Genomic DNA, 23,612 nt, shown 5'->3' on the forward strand with positions numbered 1-23,612 from the left:
CTGAGTACAGAACATTATTCACTGCAAATAAATAAATAAAATATTAAACAAACAATATTTGAATCAGGCGTATTTTCGTATTCTTATATATGTGTTTATTTAGTATTTTTATTAACTATATGAATCAAATCAAATTTAATGAGGTAATTTATTTTTTCTTATTTGATTGGCTGTATGCATGTACTGTAGTTTTTTTAATTGATTATTTTAATCTCCTTTTATTTTTAAGTTATAAAGTCAACTTTATTTTTCTTATTCCATTGGACATATATAAGTATACATTTATGCATATACTGATTATTTGTTGTATTTTATTTATTTGTCTTTTTAAATGATGCATCTAATCCAGTTTTTTTAGGTTTATGCTATACAAGATTAAATTCTAAATATATTATTTAAAAACAAGACTTATTATCTTACATAATTCTTAAGCAAATGTGTCTTGTTAAAAAACAAAAAACACAAAAACAAAAAAACAACCTTTACTTGACTTGCAGGGATGAAATGTAGATATTTTTAGATTATTACATTCTAATATTATGGATTATTACATTTATTTATCAAACTTATTGACTATCCTTGTTAATTACTTATATAAAATTTAGATTTCATTGTTAAATCCCATTGTGAACTTTTAAAAGAGCTTGAATGAAATGTGTCAAATACTGTAAAGAACAGGACGTAGCATTCCAAGTGCCACCACCCTGCCACTACGTCACCAGTTCCTGGAGCTCTTTGATCTCTCAGATAAGTGCCATACCTAATCAGGTTAAAGCACTGCATGCCACAGAGGAAGGAAATTCCAGTCATTATGGCAACGTATCTGTTCCACTCTTATGCGTCACATTCCTTGGGCTAATTAGGAGTAAATATCTGACCCAAGGACCGTCCGTATTAGCCCCCACCAGTGTGGTCCATCTGTTCCACTTGCTTAGCCTTTTTCCGCTCCTAATTTGCAACACAGATGACACAAAACATAAGGAAGCTCTCCATGGCTTGCTCTCTCTCTTACCTCCCTCCCTCTTTTCCCCTCACTTTTACTCACTTTCATGCTGCACTCTTATTCTTTTCAACCTCTTTTACTCTCAGACATTAGCCCAGACATTTTGGCTGGGCTATCAGTTAATATCCAGCTCCAATTATCTGCTGCCATTGACCCAAAGGTTTGGCCCAGCATGTGGCTCTCTAACATACTTTCTCCAGTACTTTAGTCATCTGGACATCCATCTTTATTGGGATTGCCAACTCTAAACCAAAAATGCTATTTTTTTTATGCATGTGTTTTTAGTGCCTTTTTAAACAACAGTAGGTATAAGTTCACTTTAGCCTAGAGGTCCCACAAAAAAAAAAAAAAGACCTAGGATTGATTTTAAATGCTGAAATTATTTTTTAAGAAAGAGTCATTATATCATCATTCACTCTTAATAGCTGTATATGTGGTTCATTTTTGTCAGTGATCCACACAATACATTGTTTTTGTTTCTCTAGTTTCCATCTGTGTTCAGTTGAGGCATGGGAAGTGATGTGGTAAGAATACAAGAAAGGCAATTTGGTTTCATGCTATGAGGCACTTCCGGTTTTGCAAAACTTCAGTTTCTATATAGACACACCAATCAGAATAACATTATGGCCACTGATAGGTGGTCTTCCTTGCGACACCTGTTAGTGGGTGATAAACACTCACCTAAAGGATTATTAGGAACACCTGTTCAATTTCTCATTAATGCAATTATCTAATCAACCAATCACATGGCAGTTGGTTCAATGCATTTAGGGGTGTGGTCCTGGTCAAGACAATTTCCTGAACTCCAAACTGAATGTCAGAATGGGAAAGAAAGGTGATTTAAGCAATTTTGAGCGTGGCATGGTTGTTGGTGCCAGACGGGCCGGTCTGAATATTTTGTAATCTGCTCAGTTACTGGGATTTTAACGAACAACCATTTCTAGGGTTTACAAAGAATGGTGTGAAATGGGAAAAACATCCAGTATGTGGCAGTCCTGTGGGCGAAAATGCCTTGTTGATGCTAGAGGTCAGAAGGGAATGGGCTGACTGATTCAAGCTGATAGAAGAGCAACTTTGCCTGAAATAACCACGCGTTACAACCGAGGTATGCAGCAAAGCATTTGTGAAGCCACAACACGCACAACCTTGAGGCGGATGGGCTACAAAAGCAGAAGACCCCACCGGGTACCACTCATCTCCACTACACAAAAAGAGAAAAAGAGGCTACAATTTGCACAAGCTCACCAAAATTGGACAGTTGAAGACTGAAAAAAATGTTGCCTGGTCTGATGAGTCTCGTTTTCTGTTGAGACATTCCAATGGTAGGGTCAGAATTTGGCGTAAACAGAATGAGAACATGGATCCATCATGCCTTGTTACCACTGTGCAGGCTGCTGGTGGTGGTGTAATGGTGTGGCGGATGTATTCTTGGCACACTTTAGTCCCCTTAGTGCCAATTGGGCATGGTTTAAATGCCACGGCCTACCTGAGCATTGTTTCTGACCATGTCCATCCCTTTATGACTACCATGTACCCATCCTCTGATGGCTACTTCCAGCAGGATAATGCACCATGTCACAAAGCTCGAATCATTTCAAATTGGTTTCTTGAACATGACAATGAGTTCACTGTACTAAAATGGCCCCCACAGTCACCAGATCTCAACCCAATAGAGCATCTTTGGGATGTGGTGGAATGGGAGCTTCGTGCCCTTGATGTGCATCCCACAAATCTCCATCAACTGCAAGATGCTATTCTATCAATATGGGCCAACATTTCTAAAGAATGCTTTCAGCACCTTGTTGAATCAATGCCACGTAGAATTAAGGCAGTTCTGATGGCGAAAGGGGGTCAAACACAGTATTAGTATGGTGTTCCTAATAATCCTTTAGGCGAGTGTATAGTAGGCAGCAAGTGAACATTTTGTCCTCAAAGTTTATGTGTTAGAAGCAGGAAAAATGGAGAAGCATGAGGATCTGAGAGAGTTTGACAAAGACCAAATTGTGATGCCCAGACAACTGGGTCAGAGCATATCCAAAACTGCAGCTCATGTGGGGTGTTCCCAGTCTGCAGTGGTCGGTATCTGTCAAAAGTGGTCCAAGGAAGGGACAGTGGTAAACCGGCAACACGGTCATGGGTGACCAATCCAACAGATCCAAATTTATTCAAAAAGTTAATGCTGGTTCTGATGGAAAGTTATCAGAATACACAGTGCATCGCTGTTTGTTGCGTATGGGGCTGCGTAGACGCAGACCAGTCAGGGTGCCCATGCTGACCATTGTCCACTGCCAAGAGCACCAACAGTGGGCAAGTGAGCATCAGAACTGGACCACAGAGCAATGGAAGAAAATGGCCTGGTCCGATGAATCACGTTTTCTTTTACATCACATGGCCAGGTGCATGTGTGTTGCTTACCTGTGGAAGACATGGCATCAGGATGCACTATGGCAAGAAGGCAAGCCTGCAGATGTAGTATGATGCTTTTGGCAATATTCTGCATGGAAACGGTATTCCCTGGTGGCTGTGGCCTCTTTTAGCAGGATATTGTGTCCTACCACGAATGAAAAATGGTTCAGGAATGGCTTGAAGAGCACAACAATGAGTTTGAGGTGTTTTTCTTGGCCTCAAAATTCCCCAGATCTCAATCCATTCAAGCATCTGTAGGATGTGCTGAACAAACAAGTCAGATCCAAGGAGATTCCACCTTGCAACATATGGCACTTTTCCACTGCGTGGTACAACTCGGTTCAGCACGGCTCAGTGCAGTATGGCACGGCTCGGCTTGGCATGGTTTGCATTTCCACTACAGCTTAGTATCGCCTTAAAGTGGGCGGTATTATTCACATGTTGTTACAATTGCAACGCCTCTACTGCCACGACTCCTAAAAAAAACTTTTTAATTCCACGTCGCCCCATCAAGCTCTCGCTGGATCCGCTTCTCGGCTATCAGCAAGAGAAACGTCTGTACTTCCGCAAAAGACAACAAAAATTTTTGGTTGTTAAAAAAACAGTTGGGTTCGATCGTTGACTGGCTGTGCTGATTTAAATCTACTGGTTCTTTTGTGTTTGTGTCGCAAATTCAGTGACGCAGGTAGTGATGATTCTCTCCGGCCAATCTGTGATCAGCAGACCTAGTGAATTCCATGCCTCGACGGGTCATTGCTGTTTTGGCAGAACAAGGGGGACCAACACAATATTAGCAAGGTCATTATAATGTTATGCTTGATCGGTGTATATATAGCACAGCTGGCATGACAAAATATTGACCAAATTTAAATGTAACTTTTGACAAAAGACAAATATGGCTTAAATAAAAACCTGTATAAAAAAAATCAGATAATTTAAGTAAAGATTAATCTTACAATGCAAGAACATTGTGTCATACAAAAGAGTTAAATTATGCATTTTAAATATATAAATAATATAAAAAAGACATTCCTGTATCACTAAAGCTAATAAATCTGACCCGTACACCATACAAGTAGATATCAACTGTTTTTCCTGTTGGATGCTACTCAAGAGCAACACTATTTGTGGCTTGGTCCGTGACTCAAAGAGTGCAATTGAGCCACGATGTGTAGTAAGAATGAATTGAGGGAGGCTGAGGTAAACAAAAGTCACCACACAATGATTTGTTACCCTGAATTTATGAAGCAGTCAGAATTTATGAGGCATTCCTAATACTACTGCAGTGGACTTCATGACAGCTGGCTGCCAATGAATAATAGCAAGTGATGGACATGATGAGAGCTAAATGTTATATCATGCAGTATACCACTTCATAGAAAATCTTAAGACACGCATGATAAGAAGTCCAAAGTATGCCATAAATTATGTTGAGTTAGATGTCTCTTTGACTTAATTTATAACTAGTGGAACAAAAAGGAAAGGAGACCACTTAAGTATGGAATCGATCAATATTTTCTTTTGAAAGGGGCATGAATTAAACGCCTATTAAAGGAATATTTTCTGTCTTTATTTACTCCTTGTGACTTGATTTATTCCTTGGAACACAAAAGGATTAATTTTGAAAGAATATATTAATTGCTTATTTATGCATTTACAATTAATTTGGACTGCAGTTTTTAGTTGATATGGTTCGCAAAACCAGCCGGAATTATTATTATTTGTATTTTTTTTTTACAAATCAGAGTGATACAGCTCTCTAGTAAATAACGTCATACATTTTAAAAAAAAAGGTACTGAAACTGTTTGTCTGAGCTAGGCCAGACTTTCAGTCTTTATTCAGATTAGATAACGAGAATGAGAATGTTTATATAAACACCAGTAGAATTATTTTTTTTTTTGCAATTAATTATTGCACATAACTTTTGCCATGTGTATAAAGTGTCTTGTGTAAACATGAAATAGGGTTTTGAATATTCTGTTTCTTATATAATCCTAATTATATTCTAATATTATTTTGAATATTTGGACTTTAAAACACTTAAGTTTGGCTCTATTTGAGCAGATTTAGTCTCTATTTGTGGGGAATGTATGAACCTTCGTGTTCTGAATATGCTTTTCACTTTTGGATAGAGGAATGCTATATATATATATATATATATATATATACACAAAAGTAAAAGGCAAAAAATTTACCATATTGCCACTTAAATTGGTGTTGAAAAAAAGTCGGCAACATGCCTGAATGACTGTTGCCCCATTGCATTCACCCCTGTCATAGTGAAGTGCCTCAAGCAGCAGGTCATGACCCACATCAAGTCCTCCATCCCACCCACACTGGACTTCTTATCCAGTTCGCTTATGGGCAAAACCATTCTACATCACACAGTTGGTCCTCTCCCATCTGTACAGTCAAAACAATTATGTTATAATACTGTTCACAGATTTCAATTTAGCATTCAAAGCTACCACTGACATTTACTGACGAAACAAAGACATTTGGACTGTGCACCACACTGCAACTAGATCCTAGACTTCCTGACTAACAGACCTCAGGCATTCAGGATCTATGACCAGACCTCCCAAACCATCATCTTGAGTACCGGCACCCCCCAGGGCTCTGTCCTCAGCCATCTACAGTTTAAGCTGTAGACTTACAACTTTGCCAGGGATATGAGCAACCATATCATCCATTTCCGTAATGACACCACAGTGGCAGGGCTTATTTGATGGTAATGTGCATAGAAGAGGTGAGAGAGCAAGAAATATGAACTCTCTGTATGACAACAAGACAAAAGTAATTGTTTGCTTCAGGGTATGTCATGTGTCCCGCTCACCTCTGCATGTCAGCAGGGCAGAGGCGGACGTACCACACAGCTTCAAATTTTGAAAGAAAAAACTTTTATTTTATACAAATTTAAGTGCCCATATCACTGTAATTTTTTATTTCGTTTTTGAAATTTTACAAGCAAATACTATTTAAGTATTTCTACTAAATTTCAAGTTGAATTCAAAGTTACTTATTGTTTCCTTGTAATTGTTTATGAAATTTACTTGCAATTTCTTAGTGAGAATTGTTTCTAGTCGTTTTTAGTGACTAATATGAAAATGTAAAGAAATGAAGAACTCCATATAAGGCTAAACATTCTATTTATTGTGTGTTTATTACTTGCAGTTAGAAAAAAATAAGTACTATCTATTAAATCTTAAAGATATAGTAAAACATTTACAGATATAGTATAGATTTAAAGATATACTGTAGTATAGATAAAGTCTTCCCATAGTCTTAGTTTAAGACAAAGATAAGGAAAAAACAACTGAGCTTTGTAGAATGAATACATTTGGAATGCAACTGAATTCCCTTAACAAACCTTTAGAAATTATGGTGGCGAGACATGTTGCCCATACAGGAAACCGGCCCATGGTAGCAAGCAGGGCATTAAGAGCAGTGAGGAAACATGGAGAATGAGAGCTGGGGGCATTGATCTGTGACTGCAGATAGCAGAGGGGGTGTGAGGGGTCAAGCAGCCTGCCGGCCAGATGACACCCCCTGCATTCATCCAGCACACACAAACCTGGCCACAGCAGACATGGGTCACCGGCTAGAGCACATCTACTCATTATGGGCTTGTCTGTTTGACGGACACACCCGGTGAGTGTTTCAGTTAGTTTGTGTGTGTAAGAGTGATTGTTTGTGAGATTTCTGCACAGAGACAAGGTGTGTGTGGCTGTCAGTGGTGTGTATATGAACTTGATATGTGTGGCCCTATGTATTAACGCCAGTATGTGAGAGAAAAACTGTGTGCATGTTCACCTAATATGTATAACTCAATATGTGTGTGAAATATGGTACTCCACAGGGAGATAAGCATTCCAGGTGGTCTGGTGTGGGCTGAAACATGAACGTCCTCAGTGTCTGTGGCATACCTGTGAAGCACAGCCCTCAGACTGGTAGTCTCCATGTTCAGAGGAAACCCTACACTTCACACCCTGTGCTCACAGCTGGTCCTGTACTCCCATAGGAACCAGGTCTGTCTTTACTCGCTCTCTGCTACTTTACCCAAAATGAGCACTGTTATTACCACCACAACTTTTCCGGAGTAAGGATGGATAAATGCGGCAAACGTTGCCATATTGTGTGTCCTCTTAACCCACTGTTTTGCCCCCTCCATCACAGTCATAATGGTACATGGATGAGGTATTGTATAAAATCGCAGCACACACATTGCAATTCAGTGGCATTACAGATCGCATGGGGTGTTATATCAACCAGTACTTTTCAGTTACAGTCCTTATGTGTGTAAGACCCAGGGCACAAAGTATTAGGGAATAAGTAGGCATGCAGTATATCATATATCAAAGGGCACAAAGGAGCATGTGCTTTATAACACGTGTGATAAGTAATAAGTGATTTTATTAAATGAATATCTACACTACCATTCAAAAGTGGTCAGTAGGATTTTTTTTATGCATCCATTTAGCATGGATGCATTAAAAGGATAAAATGTGATAATGAAGACTATTATTTTATTAAAACAAACAAAAACAAAAAAACTATTTTAAATAAATGAAAAAAATGTTAACTTTTTTTAGCATTGATAAGAAATATGTTTTTGATGAGATTTATTTTGAATGATTTTTGAAGGATCATGTGACACCGAAGACTGGAGTAATGGCTGCTGAAAATTCAGCTTTGTTATCACACAAATAAATTACATTTTAAAATATATTTAAATAGAAAATGTATTTAAATTATATTACTGTAACTATTATTAATATTACTATTATGTTTTTACTGTAGATTTCATTAAATACATGCAGCCTTGGCGAGACACTTCTTTCAAAAACATTGTGATGAATAAATAAATAAATCCCAAACATTGCATGCTAATGTATGAAACTGTGTATAATTTTCATTATGATTGCTTGACCCTGTATACTTCCATAGTAAAAGCTTTACTTTAATTGTGATTCAAATTTGTGATTGGCCCTAGAACATTCCTTTAGCTTGCAGGCAGGCAATAAACCAACTGTTGAAGTTGGGTAGACAGTTGCAAATGGGACCGGTGGAAACAGAGCATTATGTGATGTTTGAAAATTCTTAGGTAGTGAATACTGTAGGTACCTACATGCTGGTGGAATGAAAGGCAGAAGTGGATGCTTGCATATACCATCATGAGGCGAGTCCATATGATGTTTGAGACAGATCCAACGGTATTGGCAAGGGATGATTTAATTACAGATAAGGTGGACCAGTAGTGAAGTGCTGACAACTAAATATGATCCAGAAACAGTTTCTACATGCTGATGAGTGGTAAGATGACAGAGAAAAGAGTAATGAGAGAATTAAATGAGCAAGAATGAGAGATGATGTTAAGGGCATCAGATTAGAAAACAAACATTGTATGTTGTTTTTGCCTGTCCAGACCTGTTGCGCCATCATTAGGACACATACTTTCCTCTTTCAGCATCCAGTGTCTGTTTAGCAAACATACCCCGAGAAATTTACAGCAGTTACTTTGTTTACTCAGTAACCAAGACACATTCACATCACACTTTTCTGACAGGGAGGATTGAAGAAGATCCACCCAACCAGCATGAAAGTACAGTATGAGGACGTTTTTATAAATTATGACCTCAGTAGCCGTGCTGACATTTGATTTTCAGATTTGAGTACTTCACTTTAAAAGAAACAAAAACATTTCAATGTTCCAATGCAGAAAAAAAAGGGTCAACTATTTACTGCATGTTATGAAATTGTCAGAACTCAAGGCCATGCTTAAATAGAACAACTTTCAGGTGGTTCCTCAGAAATAGATGTTCATTTTTTCCTATATTTAGAAGCAAGGGCTGGCCAATCTCACTGTTCCATGTGATTATCTCTTTGTTTAGAAGCATCCATTTTTGTTCTCAATTATAACGTAGCACAAGAGTAATGACATGTTGTCTTAATAAAGTAGAACCTTGGGATATACCCACAGCTCTTACACTAGCGTGAGTGCGGCCACATACCTAGTGATACCCAATCATTACTGTAGGAAATTAATGAATGAGTGGAGTTGCATTAGGATCAGAGCACAATGGCCAATGAGCCTCCATTCCTGAAGCCTATCCGTGGTGCTACTGAGTAGGCATTTTTGCTAATTATTTGGCATTCATTCGCTGTGCTGACTATGGAGGGAAATTGGTGGGAATTCTGTGGAATTACTTTTTTGTACCATGTTAAAAGGAGAGTTCATCCAAAGATCATTCTCCCAAATGATCCCAAAACTTATACTTTTCTTACTTTTGTGGAACACAAAAAAAGATACTCTGAAGAATGTTGGGAAAAAAACAACAGTGATTTCCATTGTATGGGGGAAAAATACATTTCTTAAAATATAATCTTTTGTGTTCCACAGAAGAAAGAAAGTATTTTTTGCAATGACACAAGTGAGTACATGATCACAAAACTTTCATAAAAAAAAAAAAAAAAAAAAAAAAAACACATATTACCCCATGATTAACTCTCTCTATTGGCATCTTACGCGTATCTGACATTCAGTTATATAAAAAATTGTTGTGGCTCTTCTAAGCTGTATAATGGCAGTAAATGGAGCCCCTGTTTTTGAAGCCGAAAAAAGTGCATCCATCCATCATACAACTACTCCACACAATAAAGGCCTGTTAATAAAGGCCTTCTGAAGCAAAACAATGCATTGTAAGTGTAAGAAAAATACAGATTTTTAAAGATTTACAAAATGTAATCTCCAGCTTCCGGTCCCTCAAGCAGGCGCGTTCAAGACAAGGTGTTGGCGTAGGCGTAGCAAAAGTAAGCAAAAGTCGTGGGATTCCGTCTGGGTCTACTGAAACAAAATCAGTCATCTCAGTGAGTGACGTTATCATTTGAAAAATTATATACCAGGCTTGGATGTGAAAGCAGTATATTTTCCTCTGTGCAAAAACAGCAATATCTGTCAGTTTCATTAAAAATAAATAAAAATAAAAGATAAATCCACTCTCCAAAACACACACAGAGTCTTAGCACCTCATCCTTTCTTTCTGCCTCACTCCTTTTTTTCTGTTTCTCTCAGCCCTGAGAAGTTATTAATGCTGAGGGTTCAGCTGTTCAAACATGGGGTCGGCAAATGACCCGTGGTTTAGAAAAACACAGTGATTTACTCGGCAGTGTGTGCTAAAATAATCTAAAGGGGAGCAAAATAACATTTGTCATTACTCACAAGACGCCACAACTCACTGGAGAGGAGAGGAAGGGAAAGTGAGAGAAAGTGAGTTGTACTGTATCAACTGTGCCGAAGGGGTGTGGAGGGCAGTAATGAGTAGTTCCCCCCCAAAAAATACAATTCGGTCTTTATTTACTAACCCTTATGTCATTAAGGAGAAATTCTGAAAAATATTCTGTTCACTCATTTTCATGTAGTTAGAATGAATGGGAACTGGAGCTTTCAAGCTTCAAAAAGGATGTAAAAGAACCATAATATTATCATAAACCCATTTTAATATATACCATGTTTTGTGTTTTCTAATACTTTTAACCCTATGAAGCCTATGTATCATAGTTGATATTAAGACCTCTAAATGATCAAAAGCTCTTAGTCTTAAAGCTTCTAAGAATCATCTCAGAGAGCTCCTAATTTAGCTTAAAAAAAAAAAAACTAGGAATCTTAGCTTAAGAGTGATTCTGGAATTATTTGAGAGCAACTCTGATCGAGGACAAGATCAAATCTTAGTGAAGAGGCAGGGCTGAATCCATTGCTAGGTATGACACAGTCTTTTGAAGACTGTGATTGGCTGGTTGTCCAAGTAGAAGAAAAAAAAACATTTTTATTTTTATTTTTATTTTTTTTAAGTAGGGTCTATTATAAGGCTTCACTTCACAGGCATACTTTTTCATGTTTTACCACTCTCTCTGTCTCACACACCTTATATTTGTATATATATTCTTTATTTAACATATTTGATAGATAATGAACAGCAACACAATAAGAGATTCTGAAAGTGCTGTAATTTCTGGTGCTATGGCATTTCTGCGCTATGTTGGAGATGTTAGCGTGTCTCTTATAAGATCGGTCACAAACATGATCCCTGCGCAGTCTAATCTGTAGCATATTACAAACTGACTGTCATGCATTTTGCAGCACATTTCTTCTCCCTCTTCACATTTTACCCATGGAACATTTATTTGTACATTGCTCACTCATCATTGCATTTCATTTTATTATAAAAACTCCAGAGCTTCGTATCATCTTAATAAATCAAGATTGGAAGATAGATTGACAATTAATATTTATATGAATTGTTTGTAGATAATCTGTTATACTGTTATAAAGATCTTGATTGATCTTGATTGACAGGCTATCAGAATACTCTCTTTGAATCTTATTCTCTGGACATATAAATATCAGCAACTTTACCAAATTGTATATTTTTGGGGGGCTCTAAATAAAGTTGATGTGTTATTTGTGACACTTTTAATATTATTATTTAATCTGTCAGGCTTTACTGGGTGAAAGCCATACAGTTGCTTGAGAAACTAACCAAAATTTTAGACGTTATTCTCTGATAATCTTCCTCTCCATTCACTCATTGATTCTGAATGAATTATTGACAGATAACTGTGTCAGAGATTTGAAACCGAGAAGCAAAACATTCTGATTTGTGAATGAATCATTCAGACAGGTTTTGGAAACCGAATCAGCTAATTCCCTCATTTACCCTTTTGAACATGTCAAGATGTCAACACCAATCACTGAGTAAGTGAATACCATGAACAGATAAGTTATGAATGGTTTTGTGAACTGGATAAATAATTGAAAAGTAAAAAAATTGGATATTGTCTCATGAACTTGCTAAAGAGAGCTAAAAATAAAAATACTAATTGTTTTATTTCTCACAAAAATCTACATTATGGCTTTAGAACAATAGAGTGTATGGGTCATACAGACCACTTTTATGTGAAGTGACATGAGTGAAGTGATATTCAGCCAAGTATGGTGACCCATACTCGGAATTTGTGCTCTGCGTTTAACCCATCCAAAGTGCACACACACACAGAGCGGTGAACACACACACACACACACTGTGAGCACACACCCGGAGCAGTGGGCAGCCATTTATGCAGTTGGGGGTTCAATGCCTTGCTCAAGGGCACCTAAGTCGTGGTATTGAAGGTGGAGAGAGAACTGTACATGCACTCCCCCCACCTACAATTCCTGCCGGCCCGAGACTCGAACTCACAACCCTTTGATTGTGAGTCCAATTCTCTAACCACTAGGCCACGACTTCCCTGAGTGAGGAGCTTTACTGTCCATTTGGAGCTTGAGAGCAGCAGAACAGCATGAGAATGAGTAAACTGTTTTATTTATACACATTTTATATCTTTGGGTAAACTATTCCTTTAAAGATCATGGTCCAAAATCCTATTTCAGGAGAGGCAAACAGCACAGGGTGTGATTGAACCCAGAAGTGTGTTTCTCAAAATCCTTTGGTCTTCATCTTTCAAGGAGGTCTGAGTTTTCCATAAAGATCACGGCAGCCCACATCACCTGTTTAAAGGCCAATGACAGAACCTGTGCCACTATCGACCCCTCTCTCTTCATGACTCTTCCATAATAATTAGCATGTGACACTCTGCCACCATTGTGGCTAAGACCACACTGTTTCAACGGGCACCAGTGGCCAAACAAACCCTCCCTCTGAGGAGGGACACAGTATGTGTCACACTTGGAAGCCTCTCTGGCATTACCAATCTCTTCCAGGGAGCGAGGGAATGAGAAAGAAAAAAATAAGTGAGCGAGCACAGAAAATAGCGAGAGCAGGAAGAGATTGAGGCAGCGGCCCACTTAGCTGTCTTGCATTAGCAGTGTCACTCCATGTTTATGCTTCTGTTGTATTTTCCAGGCTTTAATTGAAAGAGGTTTGAAAGAAGCAGAACGCCAGTAACTCTGTTGTTTCTTTGTTGTTGTTTTTGTTACTGAGCAGTGGTCTGACGATGGAGATCCACCCTTAGGATAATACACATGCCGCCACATGAAGCTTTGCAAGTGTGGAGAATGGGCCCCTTGACATTAAATTATGCTGTCCACAAGTTGATGAATTCAACTCCATTTTCTTCCACAAACAAAACGCTTGATGCATATATCATCAAGAGCTCTCTAACACAAACAGATACCATCATCAGCTGTGCATGTTCTGGGTTACCTAATATTCACTGTGAAAACAAAATGGCTTTCCTGAAAAGGGAGTTGTGTGGTTATGCTTTAATTCACATTGGCAGTGCATAGGAAAACGATGTAATTCAGTGTAGTATTTGTGTACAAGATGCAATGTTAAAATTCAGACAGAATCAGAGTATTTACCAATATTAAAATGTGGTCACACTTTATTTTAATGTCCAATTCTCAATATTAACTAACTATTAACTATGACTTTTGCCTCAATAAATTCCTAACCTACTGCTTATTAATAATTAGTAGCTGTTAAAAGGGGTCTTCAGAATAAGGCATTCATATGTGCTTTACAAGTACAAATAAAAAGCAAATATGCCAGTAATATGATTGCTAGTTAATGGTGAGAATTGATCCTTTAAAATAAAGTTTTACCTGTAATGTAGTGTAAGTGGTTCAGTTACCTTTACATTATATTATCATAAGTTACACATACTTATATATCATAATTTTTTATTAATATACACCATTATAGAGTAACGTGTAATTTGCAAGCTGCTCAACAAAATAAATAATTATACATTAAAGCTGCACTATGTTAGACTGGAGACGGACCGTCTGGACTGAGGGATGACTTCTCCCTAAGAAAACAAAGGACTTTCCTGATAACTAACATTTGAACACTCTCTTGAATACCCTCCATCATAAGTAACGGTGCCATCGAAGACCCACCACACCTAGTAGTTCACACATCACCATCACACTTCCTCCACTTAGTTTCACTCAGAATTGCCAATAGTATAATATTCTACATTAATGCAAGTGATATTTACAGTCATGTTTGGTGTCAGTTGAATTGTCTCAGGGCGACTGGTATAATGGTCTCAACCTTAGAAAAGTAGAGTAAAAGATAATACAGATCCTAAGAGGTAAGAGATATTTTGATTACTGTAATGGGAGTACCCTTTTCCAGGGTCTTCCATGTAAATTACCTTCTGTTCCCATTGAGGTGTAAACTACCTACGCTGGTCTGGGACCTGACCTAATCAAATTCCAATTGTTAGTTTCTGTCTTCATCTCCGGGGATGTTGTTTTGGTCTGAGGTATTTAAAGCATTGCAGCAAAAGGATCAGGGTGATTCTGTAGCCAGAAAGCCCGTAGTGGGGTGTGTCTGTTCACTTCATACTATGTATTTTATAAGGTCAGGTATGCATATTTTACTTTTAGATTAATCTTTGAGAATTTGATGTTTTATAATGCTATCATGTGATATGTTTCAATTGGATATGTAATTGGCAGAACACATATTTACCTGACTGATAATAAATTGTTACATTTGATTTTATTTTGTTTTACTCTGTAATTATTGACTTTAGTAGATTACGTTGTATCCTTGTTAGCAACATGATCACCCAAATGAACGAGTTGATATAAAAGTGAAGAGTTAACTAAAATAATCAAATGTTAGAAGAATACTAATTAAAAGGGCATACAACCAATTTGCATTTCAAACTAAATTCAAGGTCATACTAAAATGGAGTCAGATTAAATAATAAAATTAAGTCAGATTTGAGTTTAACCTAAATTTAATAACTCTACGCGCTGAAAGACCGAACACGTAGGAAACCTTCATCCAGCACCGGATACTTTCCTTGGGCAGAGTGCCCTTAGAACTATATAAACCTTATAAGAATATGAGATATGCTATTAATGAGAAAGTACAAAAATAATTGATCTTCCAAACTGTCTTTAGGCAGATCTACTGTGATAAATCTATAATAACAATATATTTTAGAGCTTTTGGATGGATTTAACAGGAAATAGCAAGTATGCTTCTTTTGCCGACAGCATATGGCACCTGTCAGATTACATCTTTTTTTTCTCCTTATCTTCTTTCATTTCCACTTGTACACCAGTGCATTGAACCACATTTTTCTTCATGCACCAGAGAGGCAGAGCCGAAGCCAAAACCCCAGCCAAGCCAATGTTCTTCCTTAACTTGCATGCAGTTTTATTTCTAACCGCTAGAGGGCCAAAAGTTAATTATGGTCCCTGCAAGTATTAATAATGTATATATATATATATATATATATATATATATATATATATATTTTATATATATATATGTGTTTCTTTTTTCTAAAAGGCATACATTTTACAAAGAATATTTCCATTGCTATCCATTTACTGTATTTCCATCCATCACAGAAACAGTATAGCAAAAATTTCTTAAAATGATGTTTAAACCAATGTGTTTTAACTGATGAAGGTATTTATTAAACTCACAATGAAACGGCATGATCCTTTCTTCTGTATTGTGGTGTACAAGTGAGTGAAACAAATTATCAAAAAAGATAAATCGCAGGGCGGGAACTTGGTTTAGTTTAGCTGGTGGTGGGTGTCCAATCCTTTATGTGTGTTGGATTATCCCCAACACACCTGACTGGAAGTATTTAGTGATCCTGAAAACCTTGATTAGCTGGTTCTGGAGTGTTTAATTTAAGCTGGAGCTAAAGCAGAGCCCCTACCCCAAAGGAAACCTTAAGGGTTATCGAAAAATGGAAAAGACTGGAAAATTTCTGCTGAGAAGACAGAAATTTATATATATACATATTTTTTAATTTATCTATCTGTATAAGAGGTTCCTGCGGGAGCTAACACTGCTGCGGCAGTAGAGAAATACAGATAGAGGCTCCTATGGAAGCGGACACTGCTGCGGCAGTAGGGAAATAATGAAAGGCTCCTGTGGGAGCAGTCACTGCTGCGGCAGTGGAGAAATACGGATAGAGGCTCCTGTGGGAGCGAACACTGCTGCGGCAGTAGAAAAATACAGTTAAGGCTACTGCAGGAGCAGACACTGCTGCGGAAGTGGAGAAATACAGATAAAGGCTCCAGCAGGAGTGTACACTGTTGCTGCAGTGGGAAAATATAGAAAAGGCTCCTGCGGTAGCAGTCACTGCTACGGCAGTGCCGAAATACAGAAAAGGCTGCTGCGGGGAGCGGGCACTGCTGGAGCAGTGTAGGAATTAGATAAGGCTTCTGCAGGAGCAGGTTGCTACTGGGACGGCTGGAGTGGGGATGGGCCATTATAGATTGATAAGGGGATGTTAAGGGGGGTTAGCTAGGTGGGTCAGGAGTTCGAGTGAACAGGGATGGACTGGCGTTAAAGGGGTAGGCTGATGAGGGTTCGGTGAGCTTCTTTGATATGGAATCGGTCTGACCGCACGTACCGCTTACGGAGGCGTGCTCAGGCTTGGGACTGCTTAGGGAGGGAACGCTGAAGAAAAGTGGGGGAGGGAGGAATGGCGGGCATCGGGCCTGTGCCATTAGTGGAGGCATGCTCATGCTTGGGATGGCTTTGGGAGCGGGAGCGGAAGAAAGGGAAGGGAAGAGAGGGGGAATTGCGGGCATCGGGGCCTTTGCCATTAGCAGAGGCAGCCTCACACTGGGGTTGGAGTGAGCTGGCCAGTGAATTGTGAAATATTTCCATAAATTAATTGATCCTGCCAGAAGAATTGCGTGAACTTATGTCTGTATCATCTCAGTAAGGTTTGTACATGAACAGTAAGGCAAATGTAATGCTTTTAGAAATTTCAGTGTGGATGATAAACTTTGGAAAAAATGCCTTGTTGATTCATGATTAAAAAATGGCATCAACATCCGACATAATTAGATCATAATGTCATTGAACGAACTTTAGCTGTGAAAACTTGCATTTAGTGATTTCACCTGAAAATGAATTAATTTGCAACACACGGCCTGAATCACTAGCTGAGGGAGCCTCAAACTGTGGCCGGAAGAGCTGCGGTGAAAGGCTGAGCCGCAGCAGATCTGAAAAAAAAATCCCCGGTATAGTTCTTTTCGTTGGATGGGAAATTGGGTCCGTGATAAGATGGCAAACGGAGTGAACCGAATGCTGAAAGTCTAGAAATAATGAAGGTAGGACTGATTTGATTATTTATAGGAGCTCTCTCCTGCGCTGATTGGATAGATTGAATAGATGGATGATTGCGGATGGATGTGATTACTGATGATGAATTGGCCATGTTAATTATCTGTGCATGCTAATAAAACATCACTTAAAAGTGTAATGTGGCATTTTCTCTCAAAAATCCCTGTTGTCATCAGTGCTCAATAAATCTCAGGTAGCCTGGGCTGTGAAGGATTCATATGTTGTATCCTTCACTGCAATGGGGAACGAAGGACGCATTTCGCATTTGAAGGAGCCTTTGAAATAGCCTTTGTCATGTAATTGTGATGTAATTGGTCTTAGAATGCTGCATTTGAAGGACGCAGGTTGTGGCTTTCCAGTACCGATGTCAGTCACCCATGGACAAGCGTTATTATGGTCCTTTGTGGGAGTGAATGAGTGCCCTTGATAAGATCCATTATGGTTTTGGATGTCTCCTCAAATAGTTCCTTATGTAAGGGTATAGGGGCGATTTCGGACACAACCACAAACTATTTTCCAACAGGCAGGATTTCACTTCTTTTTATGGTATCCAATAACAGTGATTTACTGTTGTTCACTCTGACAACGACTCAGTGATGCCCAGGTGCAGAATCAGACACCCATGATTGATATATATATATATATATATATATATATATATATATATATATATATATATATATATATATATATATATATATATATATGTGTGTGTGTGTGTGTGTGTGTGTGTGTGTGTTGTTTTATAACCTGAATAAAATTTGTTAATTGAGATCTTACCAAATTAAGCCCAATTGAGATGTTGCCAAATTAAAGAGAGCAGGCTTTTTTAAAAGTTTTATCTCTCAGAACATTTTTTAGGAAATGAAGACACCCAGAGTAGAGTTGAACCAGAGTGATTACAGGATGTTTTGAGCTTCTCTGATCTATTAAAATACCTCAGTCTGTGTGTTGCTTGACGATACACATTTCTTGATACTTTGCCTTAATTTTGAACTGTTTTCTTTTGGACTGTACAAATATTTAGTCTAAAATTTAATTTTGTAAGTGCTGTTGTATTTTTTAGAGTGTGATATTTTTTTAATTATAAATCTATCTATACCCGTCAGTCTTCATAAAAATTAAAGTTGTCATAATCTGAAGTAAACATTTTGAAAGGGCTTTTTTTTCTTACTCTTTCTTTCTGTCATTTAGTTACATCAACCTGCTCTGCCAGTTTTAGTTACTCTGCCAATGATGTGTTTTTGGAAGAAGATTAGAAGAAACAGATAGGACTTAAAGAGTGTGAGAGTATGTACCGATAAATCCATTCCATCAGCACCAAATATACATAGGTTTTGAGCCTATATGTGTACAATGTTGGGTTTATTTATTAATTTTTTCTCTTGATGTCCATGTTGGGTAATCGACCCAAGTAGGAACGTGAATCAGTCAGCAAGTGGATGTGAGCAGTGAGTGCCTGTATCTCTCTCTCTCTCTCTCTCTCTCTCTCTCTCTCTCTCTCCATGTCCCTGAAATTGTGGCCCCAGCCATAGCAGACATTTTTGTGGTGAAATCATTAAACCCACGTGCGGAGCTCTCTCTGTGGTCACTGGGGGTCTTGCTCCTCTGCCTTTGGCTGAATAAATCATAAAGTTTGCTGTGAGACCACACAAGAAGCAGCAGCAGTGGAGGCAAGCAGGCAGGCAGGCAGGCAGACCCAGCGCTGAGCTGAGCAAAGCACAGACACACATACACACAAACCTTTCCAGTCTGTACACCCCCCAGCACACCCCACCCTCCTTTACTTTTTTTCAGCACTAGAGTGCAAAACACCAGAGGAGAGAGCATGAGTGTATAATTTGTGTGAGAACGAGTTATACAAAATAGAAGGAAATGAGAGAAAGTGAAAGGGGGGAAAACAGTCAAGGCGAAGAGTGGACAACACAAATGTATGGATAGAGTTGGCATAAGTATAATATGTAAAGAAGATGAAGAGAAGAGAGAGATTGAGTAAGAGAAAACTCAAAAATGTGGTTCCAACCCAAAAGTGTGTGAATAATTATAGTAAAATAAATATGCTTACTGACATTTAAAAGGAAAGAAATCTGTGTTTGTTGTTGATAGCATAGGCTGTGCATCTAATAAAGTAAATTCTGTCACTTAGTAGTAACTAGTCAAATTAGACAAATGCCACCATAAATACATTCACTTCCACAATTAGTTGCCGTCAGTACCATCCGCAATTATTATTATTTATTTATTTTTTTTGCAGTGAATTATTGGCTGCTAAAGGCTTGAAATTGAGACATATCAAAACCAAAATTGTTGATTGTCCTATTCATCATGTTTATAATTTTGCATGTATTTTTGGACCTACTGTGTTGAGTATGACATATGACATTTATTAATATTTGAATCCTAAAATGAAAAACAGTGGACAATCTCTGTTATTATTATTTGCATTTGAAGATTTGAAAAAGCAAAAAAAAATTCCCAATAATTCTCATGAGCTATATATATATAAACTAACCAGCCACTTTATTACGTACACCTGCTCAATTGGGAAAGCTGTGGCCTAATGGTTAGAGAGTTGGACTCATAATCCAAAGGTTGTCGGTTTGAGTCTCATAACAGCAGGGATTGTAGGTGGGGGGAGTGAATGTACAATGCTCTCTCCCACCTTCAATACAACGACTGAGCTGCCCTGGGTGTGTGTTCACTGCTGTGTGTGTGCACTTTGGATAGGATACATGCCTTGTTGATCTCAGAGGTCAGAGGAGAATGGGCAGACTTGTTAGAGATGATAGAATATATATACTGGTGGGAGGAGCAAAGAACAGACACAGTGGATGTGGTGTCAGGCCTCGGAGAGGCTTTTATTAACAGAAAATAACAAATACAAGGGATAAAGTGTCCAAAGGGAAAGAGAGAATAAAATAAACAGGGAAACTGGTGTCCTCGTCATGCTGCAGGTTTGTGAAGGTGGGGCACTTTTTGGAAAGAAAGAGTCCAGGTAAGGGGCAGTTCCGGCAGCTGCACACCATCCCCTCCTGGTCCGGAGCGCAAGGGGTAGTGGCTTTTTCTCAGCGGCTTTGTCCTCCTTGGCCCAAGGCACTTCCTTGGGGTAAATAGCCCGGCATCATGGCCCATCAGCCGTATAACGGGTGTGGTTCCTCGACTGGGCAGCGGGTCCGGGGGGTCCGGCAGCTCATGGCTCTGATGGCGTGGTAGTCCCCCTACACACCCTTCCTTGACCCATGAGGACACCAGAGTGTGTGCACGGGGAAGAGACATTTCTCTCGAGGAGAAGCATATTCGGCATTTAACAGCCTTGGTGATGAGGCTCCATTCGCTTTAGGTGTGCCTCATCACACACCGCCAGCCTTGGCAATTGCAGTGCCCTCTCTCACGAACCCACTTCTGTCGGGAGCCTGGTGAAGGGTGGCAATTTACCCTTTGACGCGTATGATCACACTGGTGTGATCAGTCTTGCCTGGTCCCTGAAGCGTACGATCACACCGGTGTGATTAGAACTTTCAGTGTGTCACGTCATCAACTGCTGAATTTAAATCCACCTTCGTGCTTCGGCTGGCACAGAGCCAGATCCGACGCGCTGAGCGCTTGTCATATTATCACAGATATTCAGTCTTTTCAACCATTTAATGCTTATTTAAAGTTTCAGACATTTAAATACACATGAGTACTAGCAAAAACATGTATTTACAGTTTGTAAAATATACACTGATGTCTGTGGAAAAGGCAATAATGATCCATACAAATATAATCTGACGACATGTTTTTATTGATATCATAAACAGATTGTGTAGGTAACCAAAGTTCCTCTTCGGGAGCTCGAGCTGCGTCGAGAACGATTGGGGAACGCCTCCAGGGTGACGTCTCTGAATAACATGTGTAATCAGTCCAATCGAAGGGCAAGACGTCATAGACGGGGGACGTCAGAGACCAGGAAGCATAAAGCATGAACGGGAAAGCCGGTAATCATCCTCCTGTTTTCAGCAAGCGCTCTGTGTGTGTGTGTGTGTCAGTCAGTGGTGGCTCAAGACCAAGGGGTTCTCCCTGAGGGGAAACCCTCTTCGCATGCTAAAGGTCATGCGGCGGTGCCTAAGTGCCTTAGACATCTGGAGAAAAACCTTGGTTCTTGTCTCAGGGCCCGGTGCTGGGAGCTCCTTGTGGCCGCGTAATGCAAGCGACGGACGCATCCCTCACCGGCTGGGGTGCGGTCATGAGTGGCCACCCTGCCCGCGGTCTGTGGAGTGGCCGCCGTCCGACATGGCATATCATCTGCCCGAGGATGTTGGCCGTGCTTCGAGCACTACATTACTTTCTCCCAGACCTAAGAGGTCACCATGTGTTGCTGCGCACCAAAAACACAGCAGTGGTCTCTTACATCAACCACCAAGGAGTTCTGCGCTCTCGCCGTTTATATAAACTAGCGTAAGGAGTTCTGCGCTCTCGCCGTTTATATAAACTAGCGTACCAGATCCTTGTGTGGTCCCAGGGTAAACTCTTGCTGAGAGCAGTCCACATTCCTGGGCATCTTAATATGAGAACAGACATCCTGTTGAGGCAGGAGCTGAGGCCTGGGGAATGGTGGCTTCACACCGAGGTGATGAAGCAGAGTTGGAGAGGTTGGCCAGACTCGGGTGGATCTGTTTGCGACTCGAGAGACATCGCACTGTCCCCTCTGGCTTCCTCTGACTCATCCAGCTCCACTGGGGCTGGACGCCATGGTACAGGCATGACCGAGGTTTCATCTCAACATTGTTCCCCCATTGTTGAACATTGTTCAACATTGTTGCTCGGCTCCCGGGAGTTCTGGAGAGAGTGCACTGGGACGGAGTCCGGCTGCTGTTAGTAGCCCCGTTCTGGCCGGGTATGGTTCCTGGGCCTGATTTCTCTTTTTGACGGCACTTCATGGGAGGTTCCCGTCAGGAGAGATCTCCTCTCGCAGGCGGAGGGTGCGCCCCCGCATGGAGCTTAGAGGCTGCTGGTGTGGTCTCTGAGGAGGCACAACTCTTAGCTTCCGGTCTCTCAACCGAGGTTGTTAAGACCATTCTCCAATCCAGAGCTCCCTCAATGAGGAAACTGTATGCCTTGAGGTGGAAGTGTAACGCATTACAAACTTCACAATCATCGGGAAGAAGGAGGCGGGAACCGGCGGACAATCAAATAAGATTTAATAATAAAATAAACACAAAACAGCGCGGCAGTCCCTCACGGCCGACTGCCGCACACAAACAAAACAAAAACACAAACTAAAACCATGGCCTGGTCCTCTCTCGTCTTTCACTGTCGTCGCTCCTTTTTTATATTCTTCAATCTCCTCCGTGGGACTCGAGACCGTTGGGTCGCGCAGGTGTCACTCATTTCTCAATCACTCCACCGGCCTCGCCCCGTTTACACGGCTCTCGGCCCCGCCCAACTTGCCACAGGAAGCTTTTCACTTCTTGGTGTGGAGACCGCCAGTTCGACCGAGTTAACTGCCGGTTGGTACAGTGCTGGATTTCCTGCAGGCTCACTGCAGGGTTGACCCACTCCACCCTGAAGGTCTATGTGGTGGCCATGGTGGCCTACCGCGCCCCTCTCGGTGGCCAGTCAGTGGGCAGAAACCCTCTGGTTACATGTTTCCTCCATGGTGCGCTGAGGCTGAGGCCTCCGGCCAGAAGAAGCTTATGCTAAGCGGTGATCAAGATGCTATCCTAAGCTTCGAGTCCTCTGATCTCCCCTCCCCTGGGGGTCAAGACTCACTCCTTCTGAAGTTTGGCCATTGGATGGGTTGTCCCCGATTACTGTCAGTCTCCTGTCTCCTTCTCTTGCTTTTGCTGTGCTCCTCCACACTAGGCAGAGATCTGGCGGCGTGGGCATTCTCGTTCCCCAATCGTTCTCGATGCAGCTCGAGTTCCTGAAGAGGAAAGTCTAAGGTTACTTATGTAACCCTGGTTCCTCGAAGGAACGAGACGCTGCGTCGCAGTGCCACACTTCCATCATCTCTGGCCGCTGCTTGCTTCATCCTTTGAGGCTGATTACCGGCTTTGCAGCTCATGCTTTTATGCTTCCTGGTCTCTGACTTCACCCACCTATC

This window comes from Carassius carassius, chromosome 6, assembly GCF_963082965.1.
Source record: "Carassius carassius chromosome 6, fCarCar2.1, whole genome shotgun sequence".
Classification (NCBI taxonomy): domain Eukaryota; kingdom Metazoa; phylum Chordata; class Actinopteri; order Cypriniformes; family Cyprinidae; genus Carassius; species Carassius carassius.